This window comes from Carassius auratus, chromosome 41 (genome assembly GCF_003368295.1).
Source record: "Carassius auratus strain Wakin chromosome 41, ASM336829v1, whole genome shotgun sequence".
Lineage (NCBI taxonomy): Eukaryota > Metazoa > Chordata > Actinopteri > Cypriniformes > Cyprinidae > Carassius > Carassius auratus.
This window is the reverse complement of record NC_039283.1, coordinates 3324670-3334078: the sequence shown is the minus strand read 5'-3', so window position 1 is coordinate 3334078 and position 9409 is coordinate 3324670. Positions and strand designations below refer to the sequence as shown.

General features: G+C 37.0%; 1 pseudogene; it reads left to right on the top strand.

The window, feature by feature from the left end:
• Nucleotides 1-2496: 2496 nt before the first annotated feature.
• Nucleotides 2497-8752, top strand: LOC113059803 (26S proteasome non-ATPase regulatory subunit 4-like; annotated as a pseudogene).
• The last annotated feature ends 657 nt before the right edge of the window (nucleotides 8753-9409 follow it).

The window sequence follows — 9409 nt, the reverse complement described above, 5'->3', positions numbered from 1 at the left end:
AAATTCCAGTTTTCCTTGATTTCCAAGGACCTCAAATCCTGTACAGCCATGAAGATGTTCTCTGGAACAGTTGTACTTTAAGACTCACCCTGAGATTAAATAATCTAAGTAAAGATAAAAAGAATGAAAGAAATAGACACTAGTGGACTTTACCAGGGCACATGTGAACAATTTTTTTTAACAGAAGAGCCTGTGGTTCAGTAAAAGCTCTCAGTGGAATCTGCCTTTCTATTTTCGCTCCATTTGACTCCTATTGTTTAACAGAGGAAATGGTTTTTAATGGATCTATTCATTTGAAAGGGAATTACTTACAGTTTTCTCTTAATAGTCAGAGCTGATTTCAGGCTTGGAGACCTGTGTTAAACACAGATCTGAGACTGACATTGCAGTCTTGAAGTATTTAGAATAAGGGCTGACTGTAGTCTTGAACAGTTTTGTGTTGTCCCAAATGAAACCGCTCTTAAAATCATGCAGGTTTGGGACTGAAGTGATGTTTTCCCAAGGATTTGATTTTTGCAGACCTGAAGAAAATGCAGATAGAATATGAACAGGAAGTACATTGACAGTCTTTCACAAGACTGTGTTGAAGAAATGTTCTCTAAAACCTTCAGTGGATGCAGTAGTTATGTTGTTTTTGATATTTTTTAATGTTTGATCAAAATGTAATTAGCATGCCTGTGGACATACGTTTTGTGTAAATTTTTGCTTTGTGTTTTATTTTATTTTTTGCTCTTTTGATTTGAATCCTTTCAGTGACTTTTTCAAGTCATTGTCAAATGTTACACATTAAATCAGGTTACAGAACATTTTGATATTGCACCTAATGTTGCTAATGTTGCTAACAATCTATATCTCTGAAAACTAGATCTAAACTCACAGTTTGTCCTCTGCAGATAACACACATATCCTTTGGCATTAATATAAAAATCAAATATAAGCAGTTTGCTATTTTCTGGCTTTTTTGTGTCATATATTGCAGGGTTTTAATGCTTATTTCTAACTTTAATAATTATGTGATTATTGGTGAATGTCGAAAGATACCTATATTCACATTTACACTCCTGAGACCTACAGTACAGTCAGATTAACAGTGCCCTGATTCACATTTTTACATTTTATAGTCAATTTCTATCCCCTTTCAGTTCAAAGATATTGGGTCAAAAATAATGGAACTAAGTTACTTTCATAAAGTCTTGCACACAAGACTTTATGAAAAAGTCTTCATTCTTCTGAATATTCATGTTCCATGAAATCTTTGTTCAGCTCTCAGTGGCTTAATTTCACAGTTGGCTTGTGGGGTAGGTTTCTGGAATCACAGATTTTTTTTTTTTGGTCTTCACAATTTAAGTCTCACTAATTTCTGCTTCTGTTTGTGGGTTTTATTGGCAAAAACACAACAATCACTACCTTTTTTTGATTAACACACAGTACTTTTTTAATCTATTATTATTATGTGCTAGAATGACGTTCTGTGCCTCTAAAATCACACTAAAATATCTTAACCTCTTGACTTTAATATTCCAATGTGAATCTTTGGTCTGGAAATACAAATGAAATAAAAATGAAAGTAAAATTGTCAGTCAAACAGAGACAGCTATTTTTCATATGCTTTGTCCAGTGTTTGTATTCATACATGTTTTTGCACCACAGACACATCAGCCGTGCACAGTGCACACCAGTTTAAATGCTGGCAACCTGGACATTAAACAGACAACCTACCTAATGAAATATGAACGTTTCTGCATGTATGTCAGTGATTGTATTTATTAAGAAATGTCTTGTTTCTCTTCTAATCTTTTTATTTTATTTTATTTGTATTTTTTTTTAGCCCTCTATGAATTTTGGATTCTGTATAGATGATTGTATGTATTGTGTAATCTGGCAAAAAGCCGTGTCTGTGATCTAAGTATATGTATTTTATTTTGGGTTGGAGGGAAGTTCTTGACAATATAAATATATATATATATATATTTTATTATTATTTTATGTGTTTAGGGTATCTCTAATGGTAAATATTCCAATTCGTTGTAATCTGTTAAAGCTTTTCCTCAGCTTTTCTACATTTGAATGTATGCCGTGTCAGGGACAATGACTGACAACTGGAAGTGCTTCGAGGACTATATTTTTACCAGGCCTGTATAAAACGTGTTTATAATATGTAAGCAAGTCACGGAAATGCCTTTTTCTTGTGTGGTGTTTGCAGCATGTTTCTCCAACCATCTTTCATTAATGTGGTGATGCCGTTTTTTCACATTGTCTTTCCTGTTTAAAAAGAATAAAATATTTTCTAAACCATTATTTTTGCTATATATATTTTTTTTTCCTTTCTCAGGATTAAAATTAGCTTATACCAAACAGACACTGCAGATGTAAGTGAAATAAACTATATCTGAAATAATTTTTACACAAAAAACAGTTTTTGAAATAGACAATAAACTACGTTTCCCATAATTCCTATCGTTCAGCGTTACATTAACCAATGATCGTTCACTTCCGTGCTTACGTCACGTAGAGCGACAGAAATTTTTTCAAGATGGTGCTCGAAAGTACTATGGTCTGGTGAGAAAAATATACTTTATATTCTTCAAAATATCAGATGTAGTTTGCTAAACGTGATTTGTTTTAAATTATTACGCAGTTATTTAGGAAATATTGTTTCTTGGTGGTGAGAGAACGGTCGTGTTGAGCCAATAGACAGTTGTGCAGTTTTCCTTAGTCATGATGTAACATTGAGCCTGTTAAACACATTCTTTGTGTTGTCTTGTTATGAGAGAACACGTTATAAAGCTCATAGGCTCTCGGAGTTGTCATCTTATGAAACCAATTTCTGTTTAAATCATAAATGGGTTGGTTGGTTCAATTCCTTCGTAATAATTTAAGCTGTTGTATAAATAACCGTCAAGACCGGATTTGAAATCCTTCTTTGTGCTTGCCCTTTGTGTACTAAAACTGCATCTTATATTTAACTATTAAACAGAACACTTGCGTGGAGAATTAGGCTTCGTTCAAAACCTTGCTGAATTATATTTGGCAGGTGTGTAGAGAGGACATCACTGTGTATGTTTATGATTTCTAGTGTGGACAACAGTGAGTATATGCGCAATGGAGACTTCTTACCGACCAGACTTCAGGCCCAGCAGGACGCTGTCAACATCATCTGTCACTCAAAGACTCGAAGCAACCCGGAAAACAACGTGGGTCTCATCACTCTGGCCAAGTAGGTTGAAGATTTTCTTTATTTTATTTGACAGGTATAATCTTATATACTTAGTTCTGTACAACATGCATAACTGGAGATCCATTGATCCATTTAGTAACTGTGAGGTCTTGACCACGCTGACCCCTGACACGGGCCGGATCCTGTCCAAGCTTCATGCTGTCCAGCCATAGGAGTCATCAGCTTCTGTACTGGCATCAGAGTAGCACATGTGAGTGGACGGGATCGTCATGTTTTATTTATTTATTTATTTATTTTTTAGAATGTATTTATTTATACTAGTCCAAAAATGGCATTTATTAATATTAAGTTGTCAAAATGACTCCAAATTTATGTAACCTTCTCAGTTTGACTTTATTACCATTGCACATTCAAATAGGCTGAAAAATCAGAATATGGTAATGTAAATGCTAAATTATGTGGACTTTACAGACAGTACATGCATACATATAGTATGTATTGTCCGTAAAGTCCACATAATGTATTGTTTACTTGACCAATTTTACATCCTCTGTCTGAGCCTGTCTTATCCAACTGTATTTACAACTTATAACATCCAAGTGAAAGTATAACACCAACCTGTCAGTATTTTTGTTGAACCACCTTTTTTTTTTAAATTACAGCCTTTGCAATATTTGCCCACTCTTCTTTTCAGACCTACCCATGTTCAGTTAAATTTGATGATGATGGTTTGTGGTTTGCAATCTTCAAGTCATTGCACAGATTTTCAGTGGGGTTTAAGTCTGGGCTCTGATTTATCTCCTTTAACCACTGTGTGCTCAGTTCTGCTGTGTGCTTTGGGTCATTGTCATCTTGGAAGGTAAACCTTCTTCCCATTGACAACTTTCTGGCAGAGGGGAGCAGATTTTCTTTAAGATTTTGACGGTATTTCTCCCCATCCATTTTTCCTTTTATCCTGGCAAGTGCTCCAGTCCTTGCTGCAGAGAAACACCCCATAACAGGATATTATTAAATCCATGCTTTACTGTAAGAATACTGTTATTTGGATGGTGAGCTGTATATGATTTCTGACAGATATATTGTTTGGTGTTGAGGCCAAATAATTAAATTTTAATATCATCTGTGTGTGGGTTTTTTTGAGGAATGGTTTTTTTTTCTTGCAACATTCCCATTCAAGCCACATTTGTGGAGAAATTGTGATATTGTTGTCACGTGCACACAATGGCCACTCTTTGTCATAAATTCCTGCAGCTGCTTCAGAGTTGCTGTAGGCCTCTTGGTTGCCTCTCTGACCATTTCCTCTTGGGTCTTTCGTCCAGTTTGGAGCGCCCTCCTGATCCAGGGAGGATCTGTGTTGTACCAAATACCTTCCACTTCTAAATAATAGACTTAACTGTGCTTCTATGCATTGATAAAGTCTTTGAATTTCTTTTTTTGTATCGGTCTCCTGACTTGTTTCTGTCCACAACTTTATCCCAGATATCTTTTGACAGTGCCTTGCCGTCCAGAGTTGATTGTTTGCTTCAGTTGCACTACCAAGGACTGAAATGCTCCAGGAGAGCTCTTTTCATGCTGAGCAAATCAAAATGACCACAGCTGATCACATTTGAAAGTGAAACGTCTTTGTGTGCCATTGAGTTTACAATTCATTTTCCGGACGTAGGATCCTTTTTCCAACTCTGATTGTCTTTTTCTGTCATGTTGGTGTTATATCTTTCACTTGTATATAGTATAAATTGTACTGAGTAAATACAGCTGGATAAAACAAAAACTGTGTCTGTCTTCATTTCATATTCATATTATATATATATATATATATATATATATATATATATATATATATATATATATATATACACACACACACACATATTTTTTCAACTGTCACTTTTGTTAAGTGTTTAATTTAAATCTTTCTCTTTTTTTTTTTTTTTTAATCCTTAAACTTTTGAATGGTAGTATACCACCATTGATGTTTCTGATTCAATCTGCTCCTTCTGTTTCACAGCTGGCACTGAAACACCGACAGGGAAAGAACCATAAGATGAGGATCATTGCCTTTGTGGGAAGCCCCGTGGAGGACCAGGAGAAAGATGTGGGTTCTTTTATCTTCATGTATCTTGGTGTAAAAGTTGCACCACATGAGTGTGTATCTACGAAGGCCAGTGCAATGTGTTATTCACCTGCTCATTTGTGTCTCCGACCTGTCTCACTCAGTTGGTGAAGATGGCAAAACGTTTGAAGAAGGAGAAAGTCAGCGTTGACATCGTTAACTTTGGAGAAGAGGTAAATGCATTCTTCTAAGGGAATGGGGTTCATCACACTCCTCCAGAATGTACTCCTCATCTTCTGTGTCTTTTTTACTGTCTGCATCCTTTAGTTTTTGCCCTTTTGCATTGCAGGAGGTCAACACGGATAAGCTGACCGTGTTTGTGAACACCCTGAATGGAAAAGAGGGTGTAGGCTCTCACCTGGTAACGGTGCCTCCTGGCCCGAGCCTGGCAGATGCTCTTCTGTCCTCTCCTATCATGGCTGGTGAGGGTGGCACCATTATGGGCCTGGGTGCCAGTGACTTTGAGTTCGGAGTTGATCCCAGTGCAGACCCTGAGCTCGCTCTGGTGAGAAGCACACAGATTTTACGGGACAAACGTCTTGGCTAGCGTTTTTCTGCATTCCAAACGTCTCTGTTTTTCCAGGCTCTGCGTGTGTCGATGGAGGAGCAGAGACAGAGGCAGGAGGAGGAAACTCGCCGGGTAGCAGTGGCTTCAGCTGCAGAGGCTGGAGTCTCCTCACCCGCTGTAGATGGTGAGAGTGTAGATGATTTTTGAAGACTAGATGAGGTTTCTTGACACCTAATCAAGGGGTTGCTTAAAGGTACAGCGGAGGGTTCTGGATTGATATACACCTGCGTTCAAATGTTTGAAAAGTTTGGTAAACCCACCTCTGAAGAGTTGCATCTATAAAATCACGCAATACAGGCTTACTATGACGATTATTGAAATATGAATTAATGCATATTCCTTATCAGTGGTTAGAGGAGTCAGAGGTAAGAGTAATGTAGTTGTTAATGCCATTGTAATAATGAACTAATATTAATATTTTGTTTGCCAATATAGAATTTGAGTTCTCCATGCTACAGATGTCAGATTAAAACCTTATGTATTTAAAAACATAAGTTTGTTTCATGGGAAGTATATGTTTAATATGACCTGATGTCTTCTGTGCTTTTGTTAAGAGTCTGAAAATGCCCTGCTGAAGATGTCGACGGCTCCTGCTCTGCCTGATTTCAGCCGCATGACGGAGGATGAACAGATCGCATACGCCTTACAGATGTCCATGCAAGGAGGAGGTCAGTCTCTGTGCTCTGCAGAAATGTTACTTCCCTTTTGACTTTGTTCTTTTATACAAACAAATGTTGGCCTTGTGCACAGAGTTTGGCGGTTCAGAGGCCATGGATGTGGACACTGGTGCAGCAGCAGGCAGTGAAGCTCCTAAGGTGTGTTTCCCAGCTCTCGTCCTCAAACCATGACTGCTTTGCCTTTAGAGAGGAGATCAGAATTCTGAACAGTCATGTTGTGAGAATAATCAAAAGCAGCTGTAAAACTTTATACTTCCAACCAAAACCACACAAAACACAAATGGTGGAACATTACATGTAATTAGTAGAGTAGGAGAGTTGAAAATGTTAAAATGTGGTGATACCAGCATCTCTGTAGTACCGGTAGTAAGTTACCGACTCCCGAGTATATTCGGTACCCGCAGCTGCGTTCAGTCGCCTCCGTGTTAGTCTAAGCACAGGGCTCCAGACTGTAGCCGAATATATACTAGTGTCTGTGAATATTAAACTGCAAAATACTATTCCAATATAACTCTTGCAAATTCTACACCTCTGTGGGTGACGGGTGCAGATGCGCGGGAGCTCGCTGTTTTGTAGTCTGTCGTGTGTCAATATCTGAGGACACAAAGGAAAAACCGTGACTTCATGAGAATTTACCGTTTCATTTGAGAAAACTGTCATATCATAAACACAGACACTCAAAGATCTTCATGGCAGCCCATTAAAATAAATGTTTGCTTTAACATGAGCAAATTGACAATATATTAAGCTACTATTGTAGCCTACAGTAGATTTAGCTATGTCTCTATGTAGTAATAATAATACGTCTCTATTAATAATAATAATTATGCCTAGATGGTTCCTTGTTTTTTACTTGTTTTGTTGTAAAGAGATTATCTGATAAATATATATTTTTTATTATTCCTAGAATTATTTGATGCAGTTTTTTATACAGTTATATTGTAAAACTAAAATACCTTTTTTAGTTAGCGGTGTTAGATTTGTGGCTGCATTTGAAGTTCTTATTCGCTAAAGAAAATAAATATTACTGTCAAATTCATGTCAGATAATAAAAATACTGTAAAAAATACAGAAGTTCACCATGTATTTGTTCACGTTTTCAAGTCTGAAGCACACCATAAAATAATTCTAGCAATTTACACAGGGCTAGTAGTACATACAGCTGTATATACAGATACACAACCAGGTGTCGGATCAGTACTCTGTATCGGCCGATACCCTGAGCCCAGGTATCGGTATCGGGAAGAGAAAAAGGGTATCGGTACGTCTCTAGTAATTAGATTTGCATCTACTGAAGAAGACACTAGTGATTGCAAAGCAGAATACTTCTGGAACCCAACCTACGGAAGAAATTGACAAGTCACTGTTGCGCTCTATGGAGGATTTATAGTTTTGCCAGTTGTGTTCTTGAAGTTGTCTTTGTAGTCAATGAGATATTGACGTTTTTCCAAAAAAAATCTGAAGCTTAACTGATTCAGTTTGAAACTGCTAATAATGCATCTGGGGAAGTGTATAATCTATACTGAGCTGCTAAATTTATTCATTTAATTTGTAACATATATTAGGTACTGCCTTCAATTTGTCAAGAGGTTGATTTATAATCGCCTAAACATCCCAGTTTAAACTCTTTGTGTGTTTTGTAGGAGGATGAGGAAGATTATGATGTGATGCAGGATCCAGAGTTTTTGCAGAGTGTGCTGGAGAACCTTCCAGGTGTCGATCCCAGCAACGAAGCCATCCGTAATGCCATGGGCTCTCTGGCGTCCCAGAACAGAACAAAACCACCTGAAGACAAGAAAGATGACGAGAAGAAATAAAGGAGTAAGATGTGTCTGGACTGACAGAGGACAACTGATGAAAGGGTTCCTACTGGATTATGGATGGAAATGAACACAGAATTCATATATGATTAAAAAAAACTGCAAGAATAACTGAGATAATGAGTTTTCTTAACAAATGTTAGAGGGAGGAACAACAGAACAGACTAACAACAAACTCTACTGAAAGAAAAGTATATCCCAAAAAATACTTCTTACATGTAATGGTGAATGAGCATCTGCATTTGTTCCTTTTGAGTATCTTCTAAGTAACATCTGATCCAACCAACTATAATTTCCCCTGTTGTTTTTGGATAACTTGTAAAGGTTTCTTTGTCGATTTTGTATCACTTTTTTCAGTTCCTTTTATAATAAAGGGCTTTGTTATGGTTAAGGGAATCTGAAGAGTGCCATGTTATTATATGTTTGTAATGCATTAGAAAAAGGAGAAATTGTTAAATGAATGCGTAAAGCTAAAAATATTGAATTCCTTTTATAAGTCATGACTGCTCAAAAATAGCCCAGATTTTTAAAAGATAATTATTTAGTTCTAATCGAAACACCACAAATATTACTATGAAAAGTTTTTAAATATGGCTAAAAATGCTAAACGTGTATATATATATTTTAAATTAACTATTTTAACTTGATAGATAACTTTACAAAAAGTATTTTTGACACTCACTTTTGTACTCTATGCATACCCAGATCCACATTTTTTAAATGGTTATATCTCTTGAAGGAAAAATCTATATATCTGGAAAAAACGAATGTTTTGAGGGCCTCAACACACTTGCAAATTTTCAACCCCCTACTAAAAACTGCAGTTTTGAGAAATGTTTATGTATCTATCCCAGGTCAAAACGGACCCGAATACGTCATGAGGGTTAGGCCGGTGACACACTGGATGCGTGGCGCAAGCGTCTCAGCCGCGTGGCGTGTCGGTTTTTAATTCGGCTCCCATGTTAACAGGTTAGAGCTTACAGACCGCCTGCGTGAGACGCGCGGCTCGAGCCGCGCGGCAAACGCTTGCTTGCTAGAAATAGAACCGACGCC